The sequence below is a fragment of the Engystomops pustulosus genome, chromosome 3, assembly GCF_040894005.1.
Source record: "Engystomops pustulosus chromosome 3, aEngPut4.maternal, whole genome shotgun sequence".
In the NCBI taxonomy this organism is placed as follows: Eukaryota; Metazoa; Chordata; class Amphibia; order Anura; family Leptodactylidae; genus Engystomops; species Engystomops pustulosus.
This window is the reverse complement of record NC_092413.1, coordinates 188928412-188943179: the sequence shown is the minus strand read 5'-3', so window position 1 is coordinate 188943179 and position 14768 is coordinate 188928412.

Genomic DNA, 14768 nt, shown 5'->3' with positions numbered 1-14768 from the left:
CGGACTGATTAAAGGGCCAGTAGCATTTTAATTCTTTTTTACAGTCTATGTCATCAGCATTTTTCTGCTAAGGGGAGCAAAATTTTAAATAACAACTAATTACATATAAGCTTATATTTTGAGTATGCATTTACATATGAATTATGCTGATTCCTGGAATACCCCTTTAAAGAAATACACGGGTTATACCAAACCAAACAGATGGACACCACACTACATGACCCCTAATGATGTCAGAGTAGACTTAATAGGGACCCAAGGGAATGGGTGAGATGGACCGCGGTATGGGACAATGTGTACGCCGGAGGAGGTAAATATAGGTTTGTTTATTTTAAAAGCCCTCCCCAGCCCGCCTGCTAAATTTTTCTAATAGTTGGACAACCCCCTTTCAGTTTTAATGTTAAGTCCTGTGATACCATCCCCATTCTGTGACATAATTTCAGAGCTTTGGGAGGAGGATGGAAGAGGAAAATTTAAAAGATTCTTAAAATATAAGCAAAGCCATATAGGAGCTTTTTATTAAAAATCTATTTTTTAGAGGACTAGACAGGGTTTTATTCCAACTTCCAGGGCACTTGGACAGCTCTTTTGAAACCAAATAGATTCAGACACAAACCAAATATTTACAAAAATTCCACTAAGCTTCTATGAATCAAATCTTGGATTATTTGATCATCTCGAATTAAGAGCCAGGTATATTTATAGTTCGTTTTGGAGGCTAAGACGAGTTTATTGTTTGCAAATAATCTTTATATGCTTATTAATCAACGTCTAGGGCTAAAATACATAAGACTCTAATTGCAAATGTATTTACTATTAGTCTTCAGCATGTAAAGAAAGGTCTGTGTTGAACACATTTGCATGAAATAGGCGAGAACACATTGGCATTATCACACGTGCAGATCTATATATTCTACATGGTACAAAAGGAATCAGGCAGTGCTCCAGCTTCTTAAGAAAAGCAAAAGAAAGCACTTTGGTTAGGGCTTAACTAATGCGAGTGGAAAATTGCAGCAAATTTCAAATAACGTAACCACTAATGGAACCCATCACAAATCCATTGAAATCAATAGACATTTTATTGGATCCATAAAGCTTCAACCACAGAGAGTCTCCAGGTTATGTACACAATAGGCTCTGTATGTCTGTTCTTAAGTTGAATTTGTATGTAAATCATTCTAACTCCAGGCAAATTATTTTTTGGTCCCTGTGACTACTATGACAACTGTCAATGTTACCATCAATGATGTATAGTAAACTATGTGAATGATAGGAAAATAAACTGTGAGCCAGCCTCTGGTTCACCACTTTCCAAAAGTGTAAATTTGGTGGGGAAAAAAAGGATTTAGTCAGCCACCATTTGTGCAGGTTCTCCCACTTAAAAAGATGAGAGAGGCCTGTCTTTAACATTATAGGTAAACCTCAACTATGAGAGACAAAATGAGAAAAAGAATCCAGAAAATCACATTGTCTGATTTTTAAAGAATTTATTTGCAAATTAGTTTTGGCTCTGTATCTTGCAACACAGGCTTTCAACACCCTCCAAAGGTTTTCTATGGGGTTGAGATCTGGAGAAAGGCCTCTCCAGGACCTTCAAATGCTTCTTTCAAAGCCACTCCTTCATTGCCCTGGCGTGTGGCTTGGGATCATTGCCAAGCTGAAAGACCCAGTCACATTTAATATTCAATGCCCTTGCTTATGGAAGGAGGTTTTAACTTAAAATCTCACTATACATGGCCACATTCATTCTTTCATGTACACGGATCTGTCATCCGGGTTCCTTTGCAGAGAAACGGCTTTCTGCAGATCATTCACTAGGTCCTCATGTGGTTCTGGGATTTTTGCTCAACGTTTTTGTGACCATTTTGACCCCACGGGGTGAGATCTTGTGCGGAACCTCTGATCTGGGGAGACTATCAGTGGTCTTGTATGTCTTCCATTTTCTAATTATTGCTCTGACAGTTGATTTCTTCACACCAAGCTGTTTGCCTATTGCAGATTCAGGGGCAGATTTACTTACCCAGCCCATTCGCGATCCAGTGGTGCGTTCTCTGCGCTGGATTCGGGTCCGGCCCGGGATTTATTAAGGCAGTTCCTCCGACGTCCACCAGGTGGCGCTGCTGCGCTGAAGTTCCCCGGAACGCACTGGAATACACCGAGCCGGGCTGAGTGAAGGTAAGTGCAAACTCTACAAAAAATGCGGTGGTTTTTCCGAATCCGTCGGGTTTTCATTTGGCCACGCCCCCCAATTTCTGACGCGTGAATGCCAGCGCCAATGCGCCACAATCCGATCGCGTGCGCCAAAATCCCGGGGCAATTCAGGGAAAATCGGCGCAAATCAGAAATATTCGGGTAACACGTCGGGAAAACGCGAATCGGGCCCTTAGTAAATGACCCCCTCAGTCTTCCCAGCCTGATTCATATCTACAATTTTGGTGTCCTTTGTCAGCTCTTTGGTCTTCATAATGGAGTTTGGAGTGTGACTGTTTTAGGTGTCTTTTTTACTAATTAGTTCAAACAGGAGCCATTACTACAGGTAATAAGTGGAGAACAGAAAAGCCTTCTAAAGAAGAAGCTATAGGCATGTGGGAGCCAGAAATCTTGCTTGCTTGAGGTGACCAAATACTTATTTTCCACAATAATTTTCAAATAAATTCTTAAAAAATTGGACAATGTGAATTTCTGGATTTGTTATCACATTTTGTCTCTGATAGTTGAGGTTCTACCTATAAAGTCACTTACTTGCGTGTCTGACTTTTTCCCGCACTGTACATTGTTTGATTCATCTTGTATTAATTCTGAGTTTTATATCCATTTGTCAACCAATTCTATTGCCTCAACCAACATTCTGTGCTAATGGGGGGAGATTTATCACACAACAACGCTCTGCGCGTATGATAAAGCCCAGCCACACGACTGCAACAGCGGATACATCACGAGGCTTAGACCATTCGTTAGCCATGGTGGCTGGTCAAAAAAATTATACCAGGTCCGACCTGGTGCAGTTGAAGTAAAATTCTACAAACATTCAGCAGTGAATGTTCGAAGACTTTTCTAAAGTGCGTAGGCACGTGGCAGGACCACTCAGTCGGCGTCTGTGCCCCTTCACGTCCCCTCTATGCCCACATGGCGTGAAGGTGGTAAAGTTGCCAGAATGATCACAGTTTTTTGCAGTGTATAAGAAATTTCTTTATTTTCAGTGCCTTTACACCAAAAAATTGACATAAAAGAACTCATAAATCTCCCCCTTTATGGTCTATACTGCATTGCATTCTGACATTTCCAAAATACACCTCTAACCAGTTTTTGCACTTTATGCTGTAGATTTTTACAAATGATAAAAACATGTACAATTCAGATATTCTGCTCATGTCAGTGTATTGTGTAGAAGAGTTTTTTTATGTCAATTATAATGTGTCCCTTGTTGCACCAATATACGGTTAATATTTGTTTCTAACATAGATTCATCACAGGAAAATGACCTGATTATTTTCAGCAGCCAATAAAATTCATATCTATGACAAAATGCTTTAAGCGTAACTGTAAAGTTTCTTGACAAAAATACTTTTATTACAGCTAAAGAGAGCCTCTGATAACAATTCCAACGATACCTATATCATGCTTCTAACTTCTTCCTATCCATAGATATAGGGCTAATAGACATATGAGGCTATCAGTAAAACACTCTCACTTTTCTTGAAGTGGGCGGGACTTCCTGGTTTTGACATCAGCTAAGTGCAATGATGCCAATAGTGCTCAGGGCATTCACATGAATGTGCACAAACCACTCAGCCAATCAGGATACAGAATCAGTGTTACTGCTTGTACAGAGAAGAAACAAAGCACTGGACCTCTGCATCATACAGCAATCTACTATATCACAAAGAAAAAGATATATTAAAGCATGTCCACCTACAATATAAAACATCTACATAGGAATAAAAAGATGAACACATGGCAGCATCACAGTATGTGTACATACATACATTAGAACTGATAGTGAGCCTGAGTTTTTTCTTTATTTGTGCATTCACACTTTCAAACATACACATTTCTACTAAAGTCAAACTTTCCAACACAAAAAGCTCTGCTATACACTATTTCTGGCATGTAATTGGAAGACCTGAAGTCACATGTTTATAACTCACTGCAGGCCCTGGAGATTTTCACATGTTGCCGGGACTCCTCCTGCATCCACCAGCTACTGATCATGAGCGTGCTAGTAACCCCTCCCAACAACATCAACCCACCCTCCTCTCCATCTAGCTATGGATTCACATGGCAACCAAACAAACAAAGACAGTCTAGAAGACACGGTAACTGCTAGCTTCTGAGAGTCTCATAGCTACAATCAGAGCCAGATTAAGTGTCTCAGCGGTATGGAGCACCTCATTTAGAATGGGCCCTCCTCCAGCTGTGCACACAATGCGGGGGGTCCCTACCACATCAACATAAAGAAAATACCAACATATTGATAATGAACACAAGAATCCAACAATAATTTACCCAACATACCTATATTGTTATTATAGAAACACCACCGAGCAAAGGACAATATCACTAATGATATCTTTGTACAAGGCCCAAATAATAACATTACATCATGACAAGAGATGAGCGAACACACTCGTCCGAGCAACGAGCAGTTTCGAGTACGCTAATGCTCGAATGAGCATCAAGCTCGGACGAGTATTTTGCCAGCTCGAGAAAATGGCATCTCCCGCCGTTGGGATTTTTGGCAGCCAGAAACAGAGCCAATCACAAGCCAGTAGATTCTGCACTCCACCCAGCATGACGTGGTACCCTTACACGTCGATAGCAGTGGTTGGCTGGCCTGATCAGGTGACCCTGGAATAAACTAGCCCCTGCCCGCGCTGCTCGGATCATTCTCTGTCTTTATGCCTCTAGGGAGAGAGCTGCTGCTGGTCAGGGAAAGCGTTAGGCTGTTCTATTAGAATAGTGTTAGGCAGGAGTGATTCTACAAGAACCCAACAGCCCTTCTTAGGGCTACAATAACGTTATATATTTACTTTTTTTTGGTTTTCTTGTGGCTGGGCTTGCTGCCACTAGTAGTGCAGCTAGTACCATATTGTGAGGAATTTGCAGGGAGACTTGTGTTTAACTCTTAGTGACACACATATCCACCTCAAACACCGAAGTGGGACAATTTATTAGGGGTTTGATTTGAATTAGGCACAGTCTGCTGATTTATTTATTTTTTACGTTTATTTACTTTTATAACTCAAAGTCATCAGGCACAGCACAAAATCCAGTTGTGTGCTGTCAGTGTAGGTTAGAAACTAGCCATAGCAATAGGATAGCATCGTTTTGTTTAAAAAATTAAAAAAAACACAAAAAAAAAAAGAAAAAAAAATTTACAGTGTACACTTTAATTTTGAAAATGTTTAACCCGAGGGCTAGGGGTAGAGGATGTGGGCGTGGACGTGGGCGTCCAACTACTGCAGGGGTCAGAGGCCGTGGTCCTGGGTGGGGTGAGACACCACCTACTGATGAGGGAGCAGGGGAACGCCGCAGAGCTACACTCCCTAGGTTCATCATGTCTCAAGTTACTGGGACTCGTGGTAGAGCACTGTTGAGGCCAGAACAGTACAAAGAGGTGATGTTGTGGATTGCGGACAATGCTTCTAGCCATTTGTCCACCAGTCAGTCTTCCACGCAGTCCACCCATGTCACCGAAATCAGCACTCCTCCAGCTCCTCCACCTCAGCCTCCTCCCCCCCAGTCTGCCCCCTCCCAGCAAAATTTGGCAATTGAACCGGCATACTCTGAGGAACTGTTTTCTGGACCCTTCCCACAGTCACAAACCACTTGTCCGGTTGCTGCTGATCTATTTTCCGATGCCCAGGTTTTCCACCGGTCGCAGTCTGTGGGTGATGATGACATTATTGACGTAGTGGAAGAAGTGTGTAAAGAGGTGTCGGACGATGAGGAGACACGGTTGTCAGACAGTGGTGAAGTTGTTGTCAGGGCAGGAAGTCCGAGGGGGGAGCAGACTGAGGGATCGGAGGATGATGAGGTGACAGACCCAAGCTGGGTTGATAGGCCGGGTGAACACAGTGTTTCTGAGACGGAGGCGAGTCCTATAGCATAACAGGTTGGAAGAGGCAGTGGTGGGGCCAGACGGAGAGGCAGGGCCAGAGCTGGTGCATCAGCGCCAAATGTTTCACGTAGTCAAGCTCCCGTGGCGAGGGCTAGATTTTCAGAAGTCTGGAGGTTCTTTAAAGAAACACCGGATGACCGACGGACTGTGGATCAGCAGGGGTTCCACCACTACTAGCTTAACTACCACCAGTATGCGCAGGCATATGAATGCTAAACACCCCACTCAATGGCACCAAGCCCGTTCACCTCCGGCCGGGCACACCACTGCTCCTTCCCCTCTGTAATCTGCTAGTCAGCCCCCTGCTCAGGACCCCGGCCCAAACACCTCCAGTGCGAAAACCTCATCTTCGCCTCCATGATCCTCCACAGCATCCACCAGCGTTCAGCCCTCCATACCCCAGACGCTGGAGCGCAAAAGGAAGTATAGTGCAACCCACCCACACGCCCATGCCCTCAACGTCCACATCTCCAAACTGCTTAGGATGGAGATGCTGCCCTATAGGCTGGTAGAGACCGAGGCCTTTCGAAACTTCATGGCGGCGGCTGCCCCTCGGTATTTGGTTCCCACTACTTTTCCCGATGTACTGTCCCAGCCTTGCACAAGCACATGTCAGACAACATCATCCGTGCCCTGACCAACGCCGTTTCTGACAAGGTCCACCTGACCACGGACACGTGGACGAGTGCTGTCCGGCAGGGCCACTATATATCTCTGACGGCACATTGGGTTAACTTGGTGGAGGCTGGGACTGAGTCTGACCCTGGGGCTGGTCATATACTGCCGACGCCGAGGATTGCGGGGCCTACCTCGGTCCAGGTCTCAAAGGCCTACTATGCCTCCTCCACCTCCTCCTCCGAATTACCATCCGTGGGCATGGCGCCATCAGTCGGTAGCTCTAGGCACAGCAGCAGTGCCATCGCTAAGTGACAGCAGGCGGTGCTCAAACTGCAGAGCCTAGGCGATAAAAGGCACACCGCCCAAGAGCTATTACAGGGCATCATGGCGCAGACTGATCTGTGGCTGGCACCGCTGAACCTGAAGCCAGGCATGGTTGTGTCTGACAACGGCCGTAACCTGGTGGCGGCTCTGTAACTCGGCAGACTGACACATGTGCCATGCCTGGCCCATGTGTTAAATCTCATAGTTCAGCGTTTCCTCAAGACATACCCCAATCTGTCTGATTTGCTCACGAAGGTGCGCCGCATCTGTGCGCATTTCAGGAAGTCCAGCACAGATGCTGCCACTCTCAGGGCAGCGCAGCGCCGCCTCCAACTGCCCGCTCACCGACTGTTGTGCGACGTGCCCATGAGGTGGAATTCAACATTAACCATGTTATCCAGAGTTTACCAGCAGCGCAGAGCGATTGTATACTGCCAGATGTCAACTTCCACCAGAACTGGTAGTCAGGTCAGTCAGCTTCCTCAAGTCTACAATGAGGAGTGGACGTGGATGTCTAATATCTGTCAGGTGCTGAGTAACTTTGAGGAGTCAACACAGATGGTCAGTGGCGATGCCGCCATCATCAGCCTCACCATCCCGCTGCTTGGCCTGTTGAAAAACTCTCTGGTCAGCATGAAGTCGGAAGCATTTGCGCTCGTCACAAGAGACGGGGGAAGAAGATTCCCTTGTTGATAGCCAAAGCACCCTCAGGTCTGTTTCTCAGCGCATATCGGAGGAGGTGGAGGAGGATAAGGAGGAAGAGGAGGAGAATGTTGGCGAGACAGAAGAGGGGACCATTGTTCAGTCCTTCACTGTTCAGCGTGTATAGGCAGAAGAAGAGGAGTTGGAGGAGGAGGAAATGGACAGTCTGGCCAGTGAGGGGAGTGAATTCTTGCGCGTTGGGACTCTGGCGCATATGGCAGATTTCATGCTAGGCTGCCTATCCTGTGACCCTCGCGTTCAAAGAATTTATTCCAGCACCGATTACTGGGTATTCACTCTCCTGGACCCACGGTACAAGCAAAATCTTTCCACTCTCATCCCTGGAGAGGAAAGGAGTGTGAGAATGCATGAATACCAGCAGGCCCTGGTGCACAAACTGAAACAGTATTTCCCTTCTGACAGCGCTAGCGGCAGAGGGCATACTTGTGCGGGACAAGCAGCGAGGGAGAGTAGGCAAGCAGGCAGCTTATCCAGCAATGGAAGGGGTACGCTTTACAAGGCCTTTGCCAGTTTTATGTCACCCCAGCAAGACACTGTCCCCAGTCTCGGCAGAGTAGGGCTGATTTTTACAGAAAGATGGTGAGGGAGTACGTAGCTGACCATACCATCGTCCTAAATGATCACACAGCTCCCTACAACTACTGGGTTTCAAAGCTGGACATTTGGCACGAACTGGCGCTGTACGCCTTGGAGGTTCTTGCCTGCCCTGCCGCTAGCGTGTTGTCCGAGCGGGTTTTCAGTGCAGCTGGTGGCATCATCACCGATAAGCGTACACGCCTGTCGACTGACAGCGCTGACAGGCTGACGCTTATCAAGATGAATAAAGCCTGGATTTCTCAGGATTTCCATTCTCCACCAGGTGAAAAAAGCTCAACCTGAATAATGTATGCACTCCTCCTCCTCATTGTCCTCCTTCTCCTCTTCTTTGTACTCTAAAGCAGAGGAAACTAGCTATTTTTTGCCAGGGCCAACTGGCTCTAGCTATAGTACTCTATGTATTTAATTTTTCTGGAGGGCCACCTACCCGGTCCTCTGTTTTAAACAATTTTTGGGAGTGCCACATACAGGCACTCAATCTATTTAATTTTTCTGGAGGACCACCTACCTGCTCCTCTGGTTTGAAAACTTTTTTGGACTGCCACATACAGGCACTCAATTTATTTAATTTTTCTGGAGGACCACCTACCTGCTCCTCTGGTTTGAAAACTTTTTTGGACTGCCACATACAGGCACTATCCAAATTAAATTGTCTCCATAGCAGCCTCCACACATCATCTTTGTAGCTGCCTCCACACGTTGTCTCCATTGCTACCTCCACATGTCATCGCCATAGCTGTCTCCAAAAGTCGTCCATATAGCTGCCTCCATACATCGTCCCCTTATCAAACGAGCTGTGTCAGGCAGAATTTTGGGTTGTTTTCATGGCTTCCACATCAAACTTGTTAACTTTGTCACCACCCTGCTGTGTAATCCACAAAATATACTGGCAAACTTTTATCATTTACCGATGTTATTTCACCGCTTCTTGCGCATCTGTTTAAATTCCCCTCACCCGCCATAACCCAAACTTATAAGAACACTACTACACTTGATCTTATACAAAAGGTTCTTAGAAGTGCTGTTTGGGGAGTAGCTGAGAGACAGGGGCTTGGATTGGCGAAAGCTCGCCTGGCAGCGGAATGCCAGCTCCATCCCAAGATCCAACTAACATAGTTTTAACTGCAGCACCTTTAATCTACTACTAGTTCACTGCCTCCATACATCGTCCCCCTTATCAAACGAGCTGTGTCAGGCAGAATTTTGGGTTGTTTTCATGGCTTCCACATCAAACTTGTTAACTTTGTCGCCACCCTGCTGTGTAATCCACAAAATATACTGGCAAACTTTTATCATTTACCGATATTATTTCAGCGCTTCTTGCGCATCTGTTTACATTCCCCACACCCGCCATAACCCAAACTTATAAGAACACTACTACACTTGATCTTATACAAAAGGTTCTTAGAAGTGCTGTTTGGGGAGTAGCCGAGAGACAGGGGCTTGGATTGGCGAAAGCTCGCCTGGCAGCGGAGTGCCAGCTCCATCCCAAGATCCAACTAACATCGTTTTAACTGCAGCACCTTTAATCTACTACTAGTTCACTGCCTCCATACATCGTCCCTTTATCAAACGAGCTGTGTCAGGAAGAATTTTGGGTTGTTTTCATGGCTTCCACATCAATTTTGTTAACTTTGTCGCCACCCTGCTGTGTAATCCACAAAATATACTGGCAAACATTTATCATTTACTGATATTATTTCAGCGCTTCTTGCGCATCTGTTTACATTCCCCGCACCCGCCATAACCCAAACTTATAAGAACACTACTACACTTGATCTTATACAAAAGGTTCTTAGAAGTGCTGTTTGGGGAGTAACCGAGAGACAGGGGCTTGGATTGGCGAAAGCTCGCCTGGCAGCGGAGCGCCAGCTCCACCCCAAGATCCAACTAACATAGTTTTAACTGCAGCACCTTTAATCTACTACTAGTTCACTGCCTCCATACATGGTCCCCTTATCAAACGAGCTGTGTCAGGCAGAATTTTCAGGTGTTTCACCAGATACATAGTGGAACTCGGCCCATCTGTCGCCACCATGCTGGAGACCTGAAGTTGCAATCATAGCAGCGCAATATGGATGCCCCATACTGTCGCTCTTAATCATGGAACCATTTCCGAAAAAACAATTAAAAATAGAACCACTATGCTATTCCATTATTCCTAGGTGAAATATTCAAACGACCCGGCCTGCTTTGAAAATGATAATTTTTTCAAAGTAAACGCTTCTGGCCCCCAGGCCGATTTTGGGTGGGGAGGAGCCGAGAGACAGGGGCTTGGACAGGCGAAAGCTCACCTGGCAGTAGACCGCCAGCTCCATCCCAAGATTAGGCAGCCTCAGAGGCATCCATGCATGCTGCCCCTGCTATTTCCTGTCCATTTTGCCTCCACGATCCTCCACAGCGTCCACCAATGTCTCCATGCGCAACTTTCAACTCTCTATACCCCAGACACTGGAGCACGAGAGGATATGCAGCACATCATCCCCTTATCAAATGAGCTGTGTCAGGCAGAATTTTCAGGTGTTTCACCAGATACATAGTGGAACTCGGCCCATCTGTCGCCACCATGCTGGAGACCTGAAGTTGCAATCATAGCAGCGCTATATGGATGACCCATACTGTCGCTCTTAATCATGGAAGTCGTCTCCATGGCTGCCTCGACATGTCGTCCCCTTATCAAAAGAGCTGTGTCAGGCTCATTTTTCGGGTGTTTCACCAGATACGTTATGGAACTTGGTCACTATGTCGCCACCATGCTGTGTTATCGACTAAATATACCGTCAACCTTTTGTTCACATAGGAAATCATTTCAGCGCTTCTTGCTCACCTCCTTTGGTGAAGCCTGAGTCCATTTAGGGTATGTCGCCATGAGACTCTCTAGCCTGCCACTGCTGCCGCTGCCTCTGCATGCCGTCCCCTATAGTGTCAGGGTCAATTATTGCATGTTTTAGATGCTATCTAGCCTCAATCGGTCACTCTGTCATGGCCATGCTGTTGCCCATAATTTTGGCATAATGGTGCGATTAAGCAGCCTCAGAGGCATCCATGCATGCTGCCCCTGCTGTTTCCTGTCCATTTCCGTGGTGTTTCCATCCTTTTCTGAGGTTCCCAGGTGTTTGGCCAAGCTTCCCTGTGCAGAGCCTTGGTCCCATTGAAAAATGCTTGAGTCTCCCATTGACTCCAATGGGGCTCGTTATTCGAGACGAGCACTCGAGCATCGGGAAAAGTTCGTCTCGAATAACGAGCACCCGAGCATTTTAGTGCTCGCTCATCTCTAATCATGACCATTACCATTAAATAATGACTAAATAATACTGCAATACTAAATGATAACCTATACAAACAGACCAGTATTTACCACCACATAGTAGTAGATACCAGTCCTGCACAGAGGCTGCAGTGTAATCCAATGACTTACAGTTGACGTCCCCTTAGTCTGATCTTTCAGGTGATTTTTTTCCAGCCATGACACATCTCTGCGGGTTTATAAAACAGACAAGGTAAGCATCATCTTATACACTCCTCACACTTGACCCTCACATATATCATATATACCCCTCACACCACAACTGACCACACTGTGTACCCAAATTTATAATATATATCCCTCACACCACAACTGACCACACTGTGCACCTAAATTTATCATATACACTCAACGTCCACTTTACTAGGTACACCATGCTAGTAACGAGTTGGACTCCCTTTTGCCTTCAGAACTGCCTCAATTCTTCGTGGCATAGATTCAACAAGGTGCTGGAAGCATTCCTCAGAGATTTTGGTCCATATTGACATGATGGCATCACACAGTTGCTGCAGATTTGTCGGCTGCACATCCATGATGCGAATCTCCCGTTCCACCACATCCCAAAGATGCTCTATTGGATTGAGATCTGGTGACTGTGGAGGCCATTTGAGTACAGTGAACTCATTGTCATGTTCAAGAAACCAGTCTGAGATGATTCCAGCTTTATGACATGGCGCATTATCCTGCTGAAAGTAGCCATCAAATGTTGGGTACATTGTGGTCATGAAGGGATGGACATGGTCAGTAACAATACTCAGGTAGGCTGTGGCGTTGCAACGATGCTCAATTGTTACCAAGGGGCCCAAAGAGTGCCAAGAAAATATTCCCCACACCATGACACCACCACCACCAGCCTGAACCGTTGATACAAGGCAGGATGGATCCATGCTTTCATGTTGTTGACGCCAAATTCTGACCCTACCTTCCGAATGTTGCAGCAGAAATCGAGACTCATCAGACCAGGAAACGTTTTTCCAATCTTCTACTGTCCAATTTCGATGAGCTTGTGCAAATTGTAGCCTCAGTTTCCTGTTCTTAGCTGAAAGGAGTGGCACCCGGTGTGGTCTTCTGCTGCTGTAGCCCATCTGCCTCAAAGTTCGACGTACTGTGCATTCAGAGATGCTCTTCTGCCTACCTTGGTTGTAACGGGTGGCGATTTGAGTCACTGTTGCCTTTCTATCAGCTGAAGCAGTCTGCCCATTCTCCTCTGACCTCTGGCATCAACAAGGCATTTCCGCCCACAGAACTGCCGCTCACTGGATGTTTTTTTCTTTTTCGGACCATTCTCTGTAAACCCTAGAGATGGTTGTCCGTGAAAATCCTCAGAAATACTCGGACCAGCCCTTCTGGCACCAACAACCATGCCACGTTCAAAGGCACTCAAATCACCTTTCTTCCCCATACTGATGCTCGGTTTGAACTGCAAGAGATTGTCTTGACCATGTCTACATGCCTAAATGAGTTGCCGCCATGTGATTGGCTGATTAGAAATTAAGTGTTAACGAGCAGTTGGACAGGTGTACCTAATAAAGTGGCCGGTGAGTGTATATTCCTCACACAACAACTGACCAAACTGTGACACCTATATACCATATATACAGCTCACACCACTATGATTAATGTCCCCCCATGCACTCACGTACCCAATGGAGTAGATTGTCACCTGAAAGTTGGGACATTGATATGTATATCATATGCTTCATCCTAAATTGTAATGCACAGGCTTGTTAAAGGGGGTGGGGGCTCATAGTGGTATTGGTGCAGGTATTGCTGCAGTTGGAGTTAATGGGAGATGGGCTTCTATTGCTGATACTGTCAATGTTAAAATGCAATAGGAGAAATTAGTACAGAAAGTGCATGAAATAAGTAAAAATATGAAAGTAAATTCAAATGCTATAAATTTAACAAGTTGTTTGGATATTGATAGGTAGAAGAACACTAACTACTGTTAAAATTGGCAGAATAATAATAATAATTCTTTATTTATATAGTGCACACAGATTACGCAGCGCTAAACAAAGCATATCAAATTGGTCCCTGTCCCCATGGGGCTCACAATCTAAACCAGTGGTGGCGAACCTATGGCACGGGTGCCAGAGGTGGCACTCTGAGCCCTTTCTGTGGGCACCCAGCACAGAATTTACCAGATAGTACTCATGGCTTCCTCCTGCAGTCCAAGACCAAGGGCTCGCCACACTCAGTACTATTTTAAAGAGAGACCTATTTGGCTGCCAGGACTACAGGAGGAGCGAGAAGGTCTGGGCAGAGATGGATTATCATTGGACCTCCTGCTCTGGGTCCCCTGATCCTTCCTCTTCAGGAGACCATAGAGGGAAGCTACAATCCAAATGTCTCCTGCTTTCTATTGTATTGATGTCCTCAGGACGCCAATACGATTGAAACTTGTGATACAGCAGAGATCAATAAGTTACTGTTCAAATTGTCATGTTGGCACTTTGTGACATAAAACTAAGTTTTGGTTGTAGTTTGGACACTCTGTATCTAAAAGGTTCGCCTTTATTGATCTAAACCTACCAGTATGTTTTGGAGTGTGGGAGGAAACCGGAGGACCCGGAGGAAACCGACACAAACACAGAGAGAACATTCAAACTCTTTGCAGATGTTGACCTGGGTGGGATTTGAAACCAGGACCCCAGTGCTGCAAGGCAGAAGTGCTACCCACTCAGCCACTAGACTGGTCTAGTGTGAAAAATCAATTGCAGTAGCCGCTGAATTTGCACAGTTAGGGTGTATACACACACATAAAAGTATGCTCACTCCTCCCTTCTCCATAGAAAATAAAGCCAAACAGCCGAAGATGGATCATGTTCTATCTTTTTTGCAGGCACAGCACAGTACAGTGAGGATACATTGTGCTGACGGAGCCCGGGCGCCCTGAAATTCATGTAAATACACACTTAGCTACCAGGGGGGCCTGGGAGTTGTAGCACTTTCAGAGTTGAGGAACGTTGGTTATTGCAATTGATGAAGTTTTTATTTTCAAAGTAGCAGTAGATGTGCAAACTGAAGGTAAGAACACATGACCATATACAGGTGGTTCCCTACTTAAAGGGATAT